Source organism: Felis catus, chromosome C2 (genome assembly GCF_018350175.1).
Source record: "Felis catus isolate Fca126 chromosome C2, F.catus_Fca126_mat1.0, whole genome shotgun sequence".
In the NCBI taxonomy this organism is placed as follows: Eukaryota; Metazoa; Chordata; class Mammalia; order Carnivora; family Felidae; genus Felis; species Felis catus.
The window spans coordinates 157,028,629-157,045,296 of NC_058376.1; the positions used below are offsets into that span (position 1 = coordinate 157,028,629).

Consider the following 16,668-nt stretch of genomic DNA (forward strand, 5'->3'; position numbering starts at 1 on the left):
TTACAGGGTGACCATGGGTATTCTGTAAAAATTGTTCTGGTGAGGAAGTAAGTTGGGAAACAGTGAGTGAAAGTTAATTGGATTTCTCCCCTTTGAGACTCCTTAGAGCCTTTAGTGACGAGGAATGTTACGACTTTAAAGGGGTGCTGTAGCTGGCGATGTTATCAACCTTATTCAGTCGCTGAGCCTCTCTTGGGAGAAGCATCTCTGCCCACTGATTACCCATGGAACACACTTTGAAAACCCTATTCCAAAGCGCTGGCTGTGTGTAAAACCAGGGCAATGCTTGAGTGTCATTAGGTCCCGTGCGAATGGGGTCTGCGCAATTGCCTGAAGTCTTGTTTAGTGGGGACGCTTGAGACCCTGTCAGCTCTCAGACCGGGAAATCTGCTGGGATCTCGCTGGTATATTAAGAAGTGGGGCTGGATCCATTATGGGTTTTTGTTGTTGGTGGTGGTTTCTTTTGTTTTTTGTGTTTTGTTTTTTTGTTTGTTAGTTATTAATGAAGAGATCCGGGAAGTAGAAAGGCATTCCTGGACATTTGGTGAGTAGGATTACTGAGCTTTTGGTTCAGCAGAGACTACAGGCCTTGAATCAACAGAGGGCACACGAGCCCGGATTGGAGCATCAAATTTGCCTGCAAGTGGAACAGCCCAGAGGAGAATACAAGGCATAGTGGAGAGCAGGTGCAGCAGACAGGTCACTGGTGCCCTATGCACTCGGGCCGAGCAAGGTCTGGCCCTCCCTCTGCCCGAGGACCTCCTCTGGCCACTGGAGCCGGCCGTGGCCAGCAGGCCAGGGGTGCGTAAGAACGGACGCGGCGCAGCCTGCAACCGGGGAGGGCCCCCACCCCCACCCCCACCCCCACCCCCACCCCCACCCTCACCCCCACCCCTGCTCCTCGGGCGGGCGGGGTGGCCAAGGTGCAGAGCCGCGCTGGCTGCCAGCTCCCCCAGGTGGCTGAATGTCCAGCTGCCCAGAGCGGCCCCTGGTCTGACACCGCACCCGTTATTAGCTGCTTTCCCTTCCCTTCCCTGCCTCACTTTCCCGAGGAGAACGAGCCAAGCCCTGCAGGAGTTGCCTTCCTGGCAAGGCGATTCCTAAGAAAACCGGTTTTCCTTGGGCTTCCATAATTCTACCAAGATTTGCCGCACTCCCGCCGCCTAAGAACAGTTCCGCCTTATTTCCGACAGGGGGCAGCATTTCGTTTTCCATCCGCGCGAGATCTATTCCTGGGCTTGCAAATGACTCCAGCCCCAAATAAAGAAAAACAAATTGAAATGAGGATTTTAATCACTGTGAAGGGGAATGAAAGGCTGTGTCAGCGTTTCCATGGTAAGCGCCGCCTTTCAGGGATTCATCATCCCAGCTGTAAAAATCCGCTTTATGCTAGGATTTGGCAAGAGCTTCGGTCGCTTAAAATCTATATATTATTAAAGATTCTCCTTCGAATCAAGACGGAAGCGTGGCTCAGAATGGTGCTCTGCCCCTTGTGGCTGCGCTCCCTGCCAGCTCCGCTCGGCGCGGGCACCCGGGCACAGCCCCTGGCCCTCTCCGGAAGCCGCTTTGCCTTCCGGAAGTGGTTACGTGAAGGCGGCCTTGACCTCGTGGAGGCGAAGTGGCGATGTCTGTGGGGTCCCGGCTGTGGGGCCGCAGGGGGCTGTTCTCCGAGCACTGGCTCGCTTGCTTCTCTCCCGCGTCCCGGGTCCCAGGGCCAGCGAGGGGAGGGACAGGGGTCCGCACGACCACACGACACGCTGGGTTCCTCGGCTCCCGAGGCCGGGACCCCTGGTGACATCACAGTGGCAGAATGTCCAGTTGACTCGGCAACCTCAGGCTCGTTCTGATTTTAGCTTGCAGCCTGGGCTCCGGTGATGTGAGGAGAATCAGGCAGCGAGATTACATTATCAGCCGAAGGAGGAGGCAGTTCGAGTAAAACAGGACCCAGTCTGAACCTTCGTCCCCTCGCACCAAAGCCACCTCTGCTTGGCCTCAAATAAGACCAAATTTACCGAAGCTTTGGTATGCCCTTTACTTGAAACAGGGTGGAGGGGCGGTGGGTGCCTCTCACAATGAAAGAGAACAGGTACGAGCAGAGCAGTGACTCCTGACGATCTGAAATGAATTCTTAGCATGTGCTGGCTGGTGCTTATCAGATTAAGTGTAATCTTCCCCCTCCCGGTACAGGGAGTGGTAGGTACTGTTATCTCCGGTTTTGAAATGAACCAACTGGGGCGCCCGGGTGGCTCAGTCAGTTAAGCGTCTGACTCTTGATCTTGGCTCAGGATATGATCTCACGGTTTGTAGATTCGAGCCCCGCATAGGGCTCTGAGCTCATGGCATGGAGCCTGCTTGGGATTGTCTCTCTCTCTCTCTCTTTCCGCCTCCCCAGCCCTCCCCAGCTTGCACACTCTCTCTAAATAAATAAACATTTTTGAAAAATGAACAAACTGGCGTTCGGAGGTCGGGGAGCTCGCCCTCCTGGCGTCTCAGGGTGAGTAGATGGCAGAGCGGGCCCTGGGAGTCATGAGCTCCGGGTGTCGCACCGGGGAGAGGTGTGACTTCCCCTCCCCTGAACCAGTGCAGGAGCAAGACCCTGAGGGTCCCTGGCCCGTCTCCTCACCCTTCCCAGGGAGGCGAACAGCCTGGCAGGTGCTCGGTAGGCCCCGAGGCCCCTGGCACCGAGGCTCAGAGAGCTCAAACAAAGCCCACATGCTCACTGGTAACCTAATCATAAGTGGCTGGGCTGGACCGGCCTTCGGGCCAGCTGGTCGAGCAAGCCTTTCTTCACGTTGACAACGCTGGCTCCACAAGAGGAGAGGCGGCTGCCTTAAGATGTCTTCCTTGTCTCCAGGGGGAGAGCCAGAATGGGAGCCCGGGTCCCCCGGGTGTCTCACTTCTGCAGGAGGCGGGGCCTTGTGACGGAGCTCGCGCTGAGCAGGTGAGTCAGGGTCCTGCACTTTGTCCCCACGGTGACTCAGGGCCAGAGCTGTGCCTGGGCAGGGCTGCTGCGGACTGTCCTGTGCCCCTTAGATAATCCGGGTTCAACCCTCATTGCTCAGTCTCGAGAAGGAAAGAGCTAACAAATAGCTCGGGGTGGGGTGGACAAGATCCGTAGTTCTAAGTGCATTCTGAAGCAGAAAAACTCGTTCTTGTTATGATGAGAGTATTATCCGTGCCAACCCCCGGAAATGGGACGGTGCGAGCAGCTGTCCAGAGCGGTGGCATCCCTGACGCTGAGGCCGCAGTACCCGGTTGCACTAAGATGTTTTGGGTAGGGTTCTACCAGTTCTGTGTTGCTCTAAGATAGTTTCCACTGTCACGTCGCTATGTTGGTTTACAAGGCGATTAATGGGATGGAACCTTCCAAAGAAGGCCCTACACTGGGTTGGGGGAGAGGAGAGAGGAATGGACAGGGACAATAACATGACCAAAAAGAGCAAAAATTGGGAATGGGGGGTGCCTGGTGGCTCAGTCGGTTACGTGTCCGACTTCGGCTCGGGTCATGATTTCGTAGTTTGTAGGTTCGAGCCCTGTGTTGGGCTCTGTGCTGACAGCTCGAAGCCTGGAGGCTGCTTCGGATTCCGTGTCTCCCTCTCTCTGCCCCTCCTCTTCTCGCACTATGTCTCTCTCTCTCAAAAATAAATAAACATTAAAAAAATTTTAAAAAGAAAAGAAAAAAATTGGGAATGAAAGTAAGACTTTACTCCTGACCTTACAAAAACAAGTTTTTAAGGGACTACTATGAACAATAGAACACCCACAAATTAGATACCCTAGATGAGATGAATGAGTTGATAGAAAGGCACAAACTATAAAATTGGACTCAAGAAGAAATATACTTTCTGCACAGACTTATGCCCAACGGAGAGACTGAATTAGTCATTTAAGAACCCCCCTCAAGGAAAAGCTCAGGCCTGTATGTCTTCACGGTGAATTATACAAATATTTAAAGAATAAATATCGATCCTTCGCAAAGTCTTCCAGAAACCAGAAGAGGAAGGAACATTTCCGAACTCATTGAATGAGACCAGTATTAACCTGATCCCGAAACGTCCTAAGATTGATTCAGTGCAGGTGGCGCCTGGGTGGCTCAGTCGGTTGAGCGTCCGACTTCGGCTCAGGTCATGATCTCACGGTTCGTGGGTTCGAGCCCCACGTCGGCTCCGTGCTAACAGCTCAGAGCCTGGAGACTGTTTCAGATTCTGTCTGCCCCTCCCCTGCTCCCACTCTCTCAAAAATAAAATTAAAAACATTAAAAAAATTAAAAAAAAAAAGATTGATTCCATGCCATACACATCAAAATCCTAGCTTGCTCTTTTGCAGAATTTCACAGGCTGATCCTAAAAATCCTCTGGAAATACAAGGAACCCAGAATAGCCAAAATAATTTTGAATCGGAAAAAGAAGCTGAAGGAGTCACATATCCATCCTCGTTTCAAAACTTACTATAAAGCTACAGTCATCAAGCCAGTAAGAATTCAGCATAAGAACAATTAGATCAATAAAATGGAATCAAGAGTCTAGAGATAAGCCCTTTCCCTTCTGCTCAATTGATTTTCAACAAGGGTCTGTTGACAACTCAGTGGGCAGGAATAGTCTTTGCAACAAATGGTGCCAGGACAGCCGGAGGGCCGCACGCGAAAGAGTGAGTGTGGGCCCGTACCTCACATCTTACATAAAGATTAACTCGGAATGAATGATAGACCTACATGTAACAGCTGAAACGATACAACTCTTAGAAGAAAACAGAGGAGTAGATCTTTGTGACTTTGGGTTAAGCAATAGTTTCTTACCCATGACACAAAAAGCACAGTTTATGAAAGTGAAGCTAGGTCAGCTGGGGCTCCATCAAGTTCAAAACTTGTTTTGTTCCAAATGGTACTACTATGAAATGAGAAGACGACCCACGGAATAGGAAAACCAATTCGCCGGTCGTCTATCTGATGAGGGACTCGTATCCCGAATGTGTAAGAACTCTCGCAACTTACTAATAAAAAGACAAGTAACCCACTTTTGAGGTGAACAAAGACCAGAGTAGACGTTTTTCCCAAAGGAGACAAATGGCTAGGAAGCACACAAAAACACGTGCAACGCCTCGGTCGTCACCAGCCGTTGGAGAAACGTGAATCGAAACCATAATGACATCACTTCACGGGCACTAGGATGGCTAGAATCGAGAGCAGAGACGGTAAGTGTGGGGGAGGACGGAGAGAAGTCGGAACCCTCATCCCCCGCCGATGGGGTGGCCGCTCTGGAAAACAGCTGGCAGTTCCTAAAACGTTAAACGTGTTATTTCCATATGACCAGCCAATCTACCTCCCAGTAGTGAAGACGTATGTTTACACAAAAACGTGTGCACAACTGTTCATATCAGCATTATTTATAGTACTCAAAATTGAAAAAAACCCAAGTGTCCGGCGACTGATGACTGGGTGAAAGACTGGAATATCCACACAATGGATTATTATTTGCCAATGAAAAGGAATGAAGCACTTATTCATGTTACCACAGGGATGAACCTCGAAAACTTCATGCAGTGCGGAAGAAGCCAGACGCAAAAGGCCATATATTGTATGGTTCGGTTTATAGCAAGTGTCCAGAATAGGAAAACCCACAGAGACAGAAAGTAGATGAGTGGTCGCCAGAACTGGGAGAGGAGGAAGGGTGGGGAGTGACTACTAATGGGCTTCTCTCTGGGGGGATGAAAATGTCCTCAAATTAGATACTGGTGATGGTTGCACAACTCAGAATACACACTGAGTTGTACACTTTAAGTAGGTGAGGTTTATGGTATGTGAGTGTCAATAAAGCTGTTAAAAATTATAGGGGATTAGTTTAAAATAATATGATAAAAGAACGCAGTGGATTACTTTGCAGCTACTTAAATTAATGCAATTTGTATACATGGATATGGAAAGTTATCCACAATATAGTGAATGGGGGGGGGGGTGGAAAGCAAGTTATAATTCATTACAACATGATCTCAGGTTTATAGAAACAGAACACGTGTATGTGTGTGTGTGCATGTGTGTGTGCACATGTAAAATAAAATCTGGAAGGATATACAGTAAAGCCTTATTCTGCAAGACTAGCGGACATTTGAATTTTAACTTGATAAACTAGCGGATAAACAAGACTAGCAGACTAATGAATTTTAACTTGATAAGCGAGTGATGTCTTGCAGTACGAGTCGTATGTGACGCTGAAGCTCACATGATCACAACCGAGCCAATTTGCTTTGATATACGAGTGCTTTGGATGACAAGGATGTTTCCGGCAAATTATGCTCGCAAACCAAGGTTTTACTGTCTATGAGAAGAGTGTTTTCACTGAGTACCACATGATAAACTATTCTTCTTCAAATTTTTATTTGATCTTTGAAAAAGTAATAAAATCCCATGGGATAAAAGTCAAAAGCTCTACAAGACTCTCTAGTGAAAAATCTTCTCCAAACCACCCCGTTTTCCCTCCGGGTGGCAGCCAATATTACCAGTCGCCTGAGTGTCCTTTGGGAGAATTTGACACACGCAAGGCCTGCTCTGTATGCCCCTTAGCACCTTCCTGTATCGCTTCGCTGTGAATCTTGTCCATACTGAGTTATGGAATAACTCCCATTATAACGGGAGTCCTCCCTCTTCTTTTCACGGTTGAGTAGAATCTCCGTTCTGCAGATGAGGCGTTGAAAGAAAATTTTTTTTCCATTGAGAGATTATAGTCATGCATTTCCTGTTTCTGAACTTAGCAGGTATTTGACTTGGAGTCAGAAAGAGATTAGGCTCTCTCTCCCAAAGAAGTACTTGTCCTGAGGATTCAGATCTGAGAGGAGTGAGTCCCCGGGGGGTTGCCTGAGGAGCCCGAGAACCCTAGCCCTGAAAACAAAAGAAGAGGAGAGAGAGGGTGTCCTCTGCATTTGGGGAGAGGCCCGGGAGAGATTCTGGGACTGAGCAGGGAGTCCCCAAAGCATTTAAGAGTCACTCCTGCCTTTTTCTACCCAATCCCCCCTGATGCGAGGAGAATTTGAGATTTGCTGGGGGCAGGGGACCAGCATTCGTGTCCCCAGGGCCGCTGCTGCGTAGGCAGCTCTGTAATCCTTCCCTGCCCTCCAGCCGAGCCCTAACTAGGACTTTCTGTCCTTGAGCGCACGCTGCGGTGCTTGAGAACCCTCTGGGAACTTTACATTCTACTCTTTCCAGAGCTTCTAAGGTTGTTTAACCTCTACCGTGCAGAAACGTGGGAAGCTGCCTGGCTTTGATTCCAGCCTCTGCCTTCCTCACTGTGTGACCTTGACTGAATTACCCAGCCTTTCTGAGTGTCTCCTATCTCACGGCAAGATGTCAAGGGGAAGATTTAGCCACCACCCAGCCCCTCTCCAGCTTGGTGGCCCCAGGCCTGCTGTGAGTGGGGCGGGAAAGAGGAAGAGAGGAAGAGATTCTCATAGCGACTCCTCTTACTGTGCAAAGGCCCGCTCCTGGTCAAGTTCATGCCCAGCACTTTGGTTTTTTATCTGTTTGCTTACCGCTTCCTGGGTCAAAACAAAAGTAAAATGCTGCGGGTCTTGTGGTCGCTCTACGACATTTCTGTCGTTTCTTCAGGTGAGCTCTCCCCTTCCTGCCCCTCCCATCCCACCCCTCACTTTGCCTCAGCTGGAGTCTGTCTCAGGGAACTTTCATGGCGCTGGTCCCTGGTTCGCCGCTGCACCCTGCCCGCCCGGGTTCTACAAGCACAGACTGCTCGCTCGCTTTGTCACTGAGCTGGTTTACTTGTGAATATTCTTACCCCTCATGCTTCCTGACACCTACCCCCCCCCCCCCCCCCCAGGGCTCTGCAACCCTGGGCCAGTGACTCCTGAGGCTCTAGCAAGAGCTGTCTCCAGCCCTTCCTGTAGGCTGGGCATAAACTCCGGTTCCTGCCTTCCTGGGCCTGGACCCGCATGTGGCCGTGGTGAGGGCTCAGCCTGCCCCACTGGAGTAGCTTTGCTAGCCATTTCCGATTAGGAAGTTGCCGAATAGGGAGAGGAGTCGTAAGACCCAATATCCCAGCTGAGGAAGAAATTGGAAGTTTCTGGAAGTTGGCCCAGAATAAAGACCAGGTATTTTCTTCCACAGGAGTGCACGCTTGACTTGACCAAGCTCAGCAGGAGGAATTGTCTTGTAGAAGCTCAGTCTGGACCCGGGGACAGGGCTTCTGGACCCATCATTCCGATGAAAACAACCCAAGTATCCACAGGGATTTTCACCGGCGCATCGCTAAGAGCTTTACAAGTAACAGCGAATCTTCACAGAAGCCTTCACAGACTGGCAGGCAGGTAGGAAGGAGGCTTCTCTCTTTGAAGATGGAGGTCCCAAGCCAAGAAGCGATTTATCTCAGAGCTTGAAATGCCAATGACCAAGAAAGGGAATGCTTTTCCGAGCACCTGGTTGAATGCACAATTATTTAATGCTGACAAATTACGTCTTTGAAACAATGCTGACTGAAAGCATTCATCAAGCACCTTTTATAGGCTGGGCCCTGGGGAAGATAGTTTACATGGTTTGTCCTCATAAGATGCTTAAATATTGGCACCATTACTGGGCCCATTTTACTAATGAGGAAACTGAGGTTCAGAGAGTTTCCCCAACTCACTTAGGTTACACAACCGACAAGTCAGGGAACCAAGCTCAGAACCCAGCTCCCCCTCTGCCAGAGCCAGTTCCTTCCTCAGTCTAGCAAGATAGTTTTAAATACGTATCAACAACCTCAAGAATGTCCCTGCTCTTTGCTCCAACAATCCCACGTCCGGTAACCCAGTCTCTCGAAATAATTCTGAATGTGGAATAAGTGTCTTACAGTTTGACGTGGCTAAGGACACACTGCTGTGTACCCCTCTTCTTCCCCAAATCCCAGTGAAAAGATAGAAAAAATACAGAAATAAGAAGAGAGCCTGAGTGGTTGTGGACCGTCAGGAGGAGTGGGAGCAACGTCCAGAAGATTAAGGAATTTCTAAGCAATAGAAGGTCAGTGATGAGATGAACAGGAAACCGCGATGCTGGAGAGCTGAAGGCACAGCCGTCACAGGTGAATTCTCCCCACAGAGTTCCAGAACAGAGGCAACAGACACTGGGTGCACGTGTGAGCAGACAATGGACCGGAGGGCGGTTCCTTCCTGCCGTCCACTCATGGCTCTCCTGAGCGCACACAGTCACCTGAGGCTGGCCCCTGTATCCCAGACTGCATTCCTGGCCAGGCAAATGGGATTCTCGTGGGGGAAAGGAGGTGCTCCCCAGCCACCTCGCAGATGGTCTGCCCAGATGTTCCTCTACAAGTGTCAACAGACAATCGAGAATTGCCAGACATTTCCGAAAAGCCAGAGCCTGAGAGAAGCACAAAAAATAGAACTGACTCCATGAAAACAGAACTAACACCTGAAACAGAAGAAAACTTTAATTCAAATGAATATCCTTGAGAGAGGTGAGTGAATACCATATCCATTTAAACATATATAATAGGGGCACCTGGGGGGCTCAGTTAGCCCTCTCTCCCCCTCTCTCTGTCTCTGCCCCTCTTGTGCGCTCACTCCCTCTCCCAAAATAAATACGCTTAAAAAAATAAAAATAAAAAATATAATAAAGCCTCTCTGAAAAAAGATACTGAGTTCCTGGAAATTAAGCCATGATTGCCAAAATTTAAAAAAACTCAATAAATGAGCTAAATAGACCAAATTAGTATGCTGAAAGATCACGCTAAGGGATTTTCCAAAAATGTGTCAGAAAAAAATGAAAAAGTGCCATCATTTACTAAGCTACATGGTATAAAGTACAGAATCAAATACTGATATATCTTTCTTTCTTTTTGTAAGAATCTTTAAGTGTTTATTTTTGAGAGAGAGAGAGAGAGAGAGAGAGAAACAGAGTGTGAGAGGAGGAGGGGCAGAGAGAGAGGGAGATACAGAATCCAAAGCAGGCTCCAGGCTCTGAGCTGTCAGCACACAGCCCGACTCAGGGCTCGAACCCATGAACTGGGAGATCAGGACTTGAGCTGAAGTTGGGCGCTTAAGCAACTGAGCCACCCAGATGCCCCAACACTGACATATCTTTGTTATGGGAGTTCCAGAGGAGAGAACACAGAGAATGGCTAGAAGGAAAAGAAAAAAAAAAGATATAGTAGAAGAAAATGTCCTAGTGCTAAAGAAACACTTCAGGTAGAAAAGGACCCAGAGAGAGCTGAGCAAGAATACAAAGCAAGTCTCTAAAACAATTTTCAGAGGGTGCCTGGGTGGCTTAGTTGGTTAGGCTTCCTACTCTTGATCTCAGCTCAGGACTTGCTCTCACGGTCTTGAATTCAAGCCTGTACTGGGCTCTGCGATGGGCATGAAGCCTACTTAACAAACAAAACCCTCAATTTTCGAAAAGGCAATGTATCTCATAGAAAAATGGATAAAGAGCATCGATAATTGACAGAAGAGAATATGACCATGGCCAATAAATAAATGAAAAGAGTTCAATCTTACATGTCATCAGGGAAATACAAGCTATACTTTATGCCAGTCAAACAGGCATAAATGAAACACACGACACTATGATAAATCAGTAATTTCACATATGTTATTCGTTGTAGCCTTCCAGAGAGCATCTTGGGAACAGCTATGAAAATCTTAAATATAATGCAACACTTGCATGTGTAGGAATCCATTCTGCAGAAATTTTCACCCAGGTCCGCAAAGACATATGGACAAGGCATTGGGCCATCGTTCATTGGGCCATACCAATAATCGTGACTATTGGAAATCATGTAAGTGTTTGTTAACAGAAGAATAAGTTATGATGTGTAGGTGTGCACGTTATGCACAAATGCACCCTTTAGGGAGTTCTGTGTAATCATCTGAAAGGATGAGGAAGGTGTTTGTGCTCTGATATAAGACAACTTCCAAGTGAAAAAAACCATCAGTGTGGAGGTACGGGCCTACTTTCATTTTTGTTACCAATGTTTCTTCAGTTCAGAGAAGCATTCATTGAGTATTTGTTTGATTATTTCCTTGCCTCCTTGGAGAATCTTACCAGAGGAATGTTCAGACTTTGAGAACCGTGTCTCTTAATTTTGCCCTCATATCTTCCACATCTTTGTCCATTTGTGTGTCCATTTTGATAGAAACCTTAACCAGATTTTACAAGTAGTAACTTGTTCATCACTTGTTCCATTCTCATCTATTGAGTTTAAAATTTGGGGGGCACCTGGGTGGCTCAGTCGATTGAGCGTCCAACTTCAGCTCTCACAGTTGGTGAGTTCAAGCCCCAAGTCGGGCTGTGTGCTGACAGCTCAGAGCCTGGAGCTTGCTTGGGATTCTGTGTCTCTCTCTCGGCCCCTCCCCTGCTCATGCTCTCTCTCTCTCTCTCTCTCTCTGTCTCTCAAAAATAAATAAACATTACACAATTTTTTTTTTGTAGTGAAACTTTTATTTTCATCCCAACTTGGTCTTCTATGGATAAAATGTCCTCTTCAGTTCTTCTGGGGATATTAATTGCACTTGCAAATAATAAAGTCTCTTGACATTGTTCTGTTAATCGTGTTTCCTTGGGAGTTGGGCCTAACTACCTGCAGGGTCAGGTGCCTATCTTCTGTGATGCTGGCTCTTAAGTATTTTGCTTTCCTGCTTCCCTTTGCCCTCACATCAGCAAGCAACCAAGATTGTGATGATCCAAGAGTTGTCCAGGGTGTGGGGATATGGGTTCTCTGCGCACTTCTGGTGGGAGTGTAGACCGATAGCCATCTGGAGGAGGATTTGACAATATCTTTGAAATCACAGTGTGTATAACCTTTTGCTTACTCATCCCCCTTTCAGTTCTGGACCCTAGAGAAAAACTCACCTGTGTGCACAAACGTGTTTACTGCACATTTGCCTGCAGATGTGAAAATTAGCAGCACCCTGAATGGCTATCCGTCGGAGAATGGTCCAATAAATACTATGAAATTTCATGGCCCCATTGAAAACAATGAGCTACTGACAGGTACTGGCATCAGAAGATCTCCAAGAAATGTTAAGGGGAAAACAATCCCGCAGAACAATACATACAGCATGCCACATACAAAAAAACCCAAATAAATCCACACGCAGAATCTGTATCTCTGTAGGTACTTACATATGTGAATAAATGCATAAAAACCAGTGAAGGTCAAACACCAAGCTGATAGAAACAGCTAGAGACTGAGCGGTGCTCAGGGAGATTGTTTAAATGTTAATGAGAATTTCTTTCTTTCTTTCTTTCTTTCTTTCTTTCTTTCTTTCTTTGAAAGAGTGAGGACGAGTGGGGGAGGGGGGCAGAAGGAGAGAGAGAGAGAATCTCACGCAGGACCCACACTCAGCACAGAGCCCAATGTGGGGCTCGATCCCATGACCCTGGGATCAAGAGGACGTTCGAGTGACTGCGCCACCCAGGCGCTCCTAATTGTTCACGAGAACATACTAATTGGTACGGTTTAGAATTTTTCAGTTCTAGAGACCCACAATTGGCAGAGGGAGCCGGGCTCAGGCCTCCAGGACAGGCACCCACCCCGGGTCCCCGCCTAGAAGGCAAGTCCCCAGAGTCTGGCTGGAGCTCGCCGTTGCGGGTTGTCCCGACAGAGGATGTGACTGCAGAGGGTGTAGTCAGGGCTCGAGCAGGACAGCTGGTGCTCAAGGGGCCAAGAGCTCTTTCCCAAAGCCCTGTTCTTATCAGGGAGGGAACTTCTACTGGACTTAAGGAGACATCGTCATTTATTTATCAGGACACCTGATAAATAGTTCCAAAAATTCTCCTCTCTCCGAATAATCTGTAGAACGGGGGCTCCGTGGTCAACTAGCTGGGGACGTGCTCCATGCTACCGGAACTTGACAGGTGAAGTCAGAAACCCTCCACACAGGAGGGCAGGGAGCGATAAAGAAGGAGGCAGTCCACCCGGGTAGGTAGGTGGCACGTTTAATCAGCAAAGCGAATGAGGCTTGTCTCTGGTGGCAGCAAGATGAATGAATCCCCGCACCCACCCACCGCATCTTAGAAGTTTAGAGAGAGAGCTGTGTGAACAGAGGAGGGGCAGAGAGAGGGGAAGACTCCGTCACACTGACTGCAGTGAGCCCCACGCGGGGCTCGCACTGACGAACCGTGAGAACATGACCTGAGCCGAAGTTGGACGCTTAACCGACTGAGCCGCCCAGGGGCCCCTGGAAAATCACTTTAATTTCTCCTCCCCTCCCCCCTCCCCCCCCCCCCCCCAGCAATGTATGTGAATGGGGCAAGCTAAAGAGGTTTGCGCAGGTGCTCGGAGAGAGAAGGAAGCAGGGGACAACTTGTTGGTGCCCTTAGACACTGGTCCTTTCCCTAGACTTCTGGACAAGTGTTTAAACCTCCAGAAGAAGTTGTGTCTACTGGGAGTTTACATTCAAACTCAGGCCCCGGGGGGGCCCAGAGGAACGCAGTTGGGGTCCCGGGGCAGGTGCCAAAACTCTGGTCGCGGTGGTTGAGGGGGAGCCTAGCCCGGGGGTCTCCCTGGGCAGGAGACAAAGACACAGGCGTCTGCAGAAGAGGAGTGTGAAACTCGCCTGCAGAGAGCCCCGAGTGAGAGGCAAGGGTCGTGAGGTCCTCATGGAGAGTTGAGCGAGGGCGATGAAACACGGGCTGTAACCACTAATGGGAATCCCTTGTACCCACTAAGTGGTGGAAATCTGGTTATGTTTTAAAAGGTGGTTGCAGGTCTCTCTGTGTTTTAGGGCGGTTCTGCCCGACATGGTTGCTATTAGCCACGTGGTTATTGAGCAGGTGAGAAGTGGCTGGTCTGCATTGAGAGGTGCTGTGTGTGCAAAATCGACCCCAGATTTGAAACGTCTTGTTACCTACCGGAGTTAAAATGTCTCACTAATGTTGCAACAGTAACATTTTGGATGTATTAGGTTAAATAGAGCATATTGAAATTAAGCCCACCTGTTGCTTTTAATTTTTTTTTAAACATAGCTTCTGGAAATTCAGTGGAAGGCAGCTAGAGAGAAAACTGCCCCTTGGTTTGAGAAAGCAAGTTGCTGGACCCAGACCTGGGGGAGGACTTCGAGGCAAACGGGAGGCCCGCCGCCTTGTAGAAGAAAGTAGAAGAAAGGGAAAGTAACAGAATGGGGCCAGGACAGGTGAATATGGCCCGGGGCCGGGTCTCAGGAGGGGACGGGAGAGGAATCGGAGGCAGGATGGGAGGGAGGCCCAGGAACGCGGCAGCAGGCAGAGACCAGGGAGACAGATGGCCAAGAAAGGACTCCCTGAGGCCCTGAGGCAGGGCCGGCAGTGAGTTTTGCCAGCCGTGGGATCTGTCGGGAAATTTGAAATGGGTTCCAGTTCTATGCCACAGTACTCCTCTGCTGAGCCCACATCCCGAGGACAGACCGTGTGGGGCTGAGAGAGCGGTGCCCACGCTGGGGCAGAGCAGGGCCCGGTGAGGACAGTGATGTGCAAAGCAGCGGCCAGAGGCCAGAGGCGAGGAGGGAAGATGAGGGTGGAGGCTGAGAGGTCAGGCAACTGTGAGGACACCGTGACACCCAGAAACCCTCGGAAGTCTCCGCGAGGGCACTGGACCGCTGGCAGGGATGCGCGAGGCAGCTGAGCGTGCCCCTTGGTGTTTGAAGAGGGATCGCCTCGCCGGCCGGCCACCAACAGGGCGTTGCAGTGTCCTGGGGGCGCTGGGCAGCCGGGGTCAGGGAAGTCTGGTGGCGGCGGTGGCTGGAGAGGTGAGGAACAGTGAGCAGCGTGCGAAGGTCTCTGGGAGGCACCGCCGGAGCCTCCCCCGCAAAGTTCATGTCTCTCCCCGGCTCCCAGATCCGTGCCTTCCCCTCATCCCTGCTGCCTGAGCTCCCCACGGTCACCAGGCCTGGGCCAGGGCGTGGCTTCCAGCCTGCCATCTGCTTCCGACAGCGACCCTGGCGGATGTACAGGGCACGCCAACTGCCAGGGTCTGTGCACTTAGGGGAGGAGGCAGAGTGACGATACGTATCCGATTTTGCAGGAAAGTGCTAGATTCCCCTTGCACGTGGCATCTGAAAGACAAAAGGAAACCAAAGCAGACAAACAGAACAGAAGCAACATCGCAAGTGCAGAGAGCAAACCGGTGGCTGCCGGAGGGGCGGGGGGGGGGGGGGGGTGGGCGAAATAGGGGAAGAGGGGCGGGAAGTACAGACTTGCGGTTATGCAGAAAAAGAGAAAGGGAGGAAGACGGATCCGCGAGAAACCGGTTGCGGCGGCTCACCACAGTGGGGACAGCGGGAGCAAACAGGGAGCTGGTGCCGAGGTGGAGAATGGTTTCGGCCCATGTGTAGTTTTTAGTAGTTTGATTTTCGAACCTGTGAAGTTTTACCCATCAGGCAAAACGAAACTGGAAACGATCTGCCCTATCCCAAGTCGGATCTTACGGGGGGATCCGTCTATTTTGTTTTGCTGTGTTTTATTTTATTTTATTGTTTGAAAGTTAATGTATTTGGGGAGACAGAGAGAGCGTGCGTGCATGCTTGAGTAGGGGAGGGGCAGGGAGAGATGGAGAGCGAGAATCCCAAGCAGGCTCTGTACCATCAGCACGGAGCTGGAGGCAGGGTTTGAGCTCACCAACCTGAGCCGAAATTGAGAGTCAGCTGAGCCACCCAGGCGCCCCAGAAGCGGTTTACTTCCATCCAGAACTTTCCCTGAGAAAGCGTCAGATCTTGAGCGCAAAAGCCTTGGTGCGGAGGGACGTGGCTTCTCGAGTTGGCTGCATCCGGCAGGGCCACAGCCAGTACCCCACCTGCGTCCCTCCCTCCTCGCGTCCTCCTAGGGCTCCAGCCTCGGCCACCGGTGACCTGGGGGTAGTGCCAGAAGAGAGAGCAGAGCCAAAGTGCACTCGAGTCCCTCAGGCTCACAAGGGGACCTCTGGAGAGACGGCTTCGGTCCCGCTCACGCCGGCCTTGAGAGGTGCCGTGCGGCCTGTGGTTTCTGCTACTGGAAACTTCCACAAGGCCTAGCAGGATCCATTCCTTTGGCTGCCGTGCCATGTGAAATGCCCCAGGCGTGCAGCCCGAGCTTGGAGAATGTTCACCCCGTCCCTTATTCGACTCCCCCACCCTCTTTGGAAGTGTCCTCTGGGCCTCCCCCGACCGTGACACAGATGCAGAGCTCGAACCACACCTGGAGAGGCGCCCGCCGCAACCCCAGGCCTCAGCCTCACGCGAGGGGAACTTTGACCTCCGCCATTTCTCTGCTTTGTGGAATGAACCGACTGGGGAACAAAGCTCACATTCACAAAGCTTGGCGCTCATTCCCTTATTAATCCTCCGATCACCATTACGAGGCAGGGAGAGGCCAAATGCTATTACAGCCTTTCAGCCAGAACAGGAGGGAGACGACCTGCCTTGTGTCAGGCATGAGTCACGAGTAGAGTGGGGTCTACACCCTGCCCTCTGGACCCTGGCACAGCATTCTGTCCCGGCCCTCAGCAGTGGGAGGAGGGAAAGCACCTGTGCACACAGCTCTGGAGGGCGTTCTTCCAGGCCTTTCCAGGGCTCCCCGCTTGCTATGGGAAGGCAGATGTGAGACACACAGATGGGGCGGCAGTTACCTGAGCAATGTGACCTTATGTTCCAGGTCAAAGCTCTTCCCCCACGGGCCCACAGATGCCCAAATGGCTATCATCAGTCCCCCTTCGGGGTTGGGGC

The 16,668-nt window shown here is 50.3% G+C and overlaps 1 long non-coding RNA gene across 3 annotated transcripts; it reads left to right on the top strand.

The window, feature by feature from the left end:
• The first annotated feature begins 1,320 nt into the window (after window positions 1-1,320).
• On the top strand, window positions 1,321-12,181 carry LOC109491617. 3 transcript variants are annotated; one of them, XR_006585725.1, is made up of 8 exons: window positions 1,321-2,022; window positions 2,855-2,941; window positions 7,229-7,594; window positions 8,108-8,307; window positions 8,886-8,995; window positions 9,074-9,449; window positions 10,596-10,769; window positions 11,818-12,181. It is a non-coding gene; the product is annotated as an uncharacterized LOC109491617 (long non-coding RNA). The 3 variants fall into 3 exon arrangements; XR_006585723.1 differs by having other exon boundaries at window positions 8,886-9,449; XR_006585724.1 differs by lacking the exon at window positions 7,229-7,594 and having other exon boundaries at window positions 1,325-2,022; window positions 8,886-9,449.
• Window positions 12,182-16,668: the final 4,487 nt, after the last annotated feature.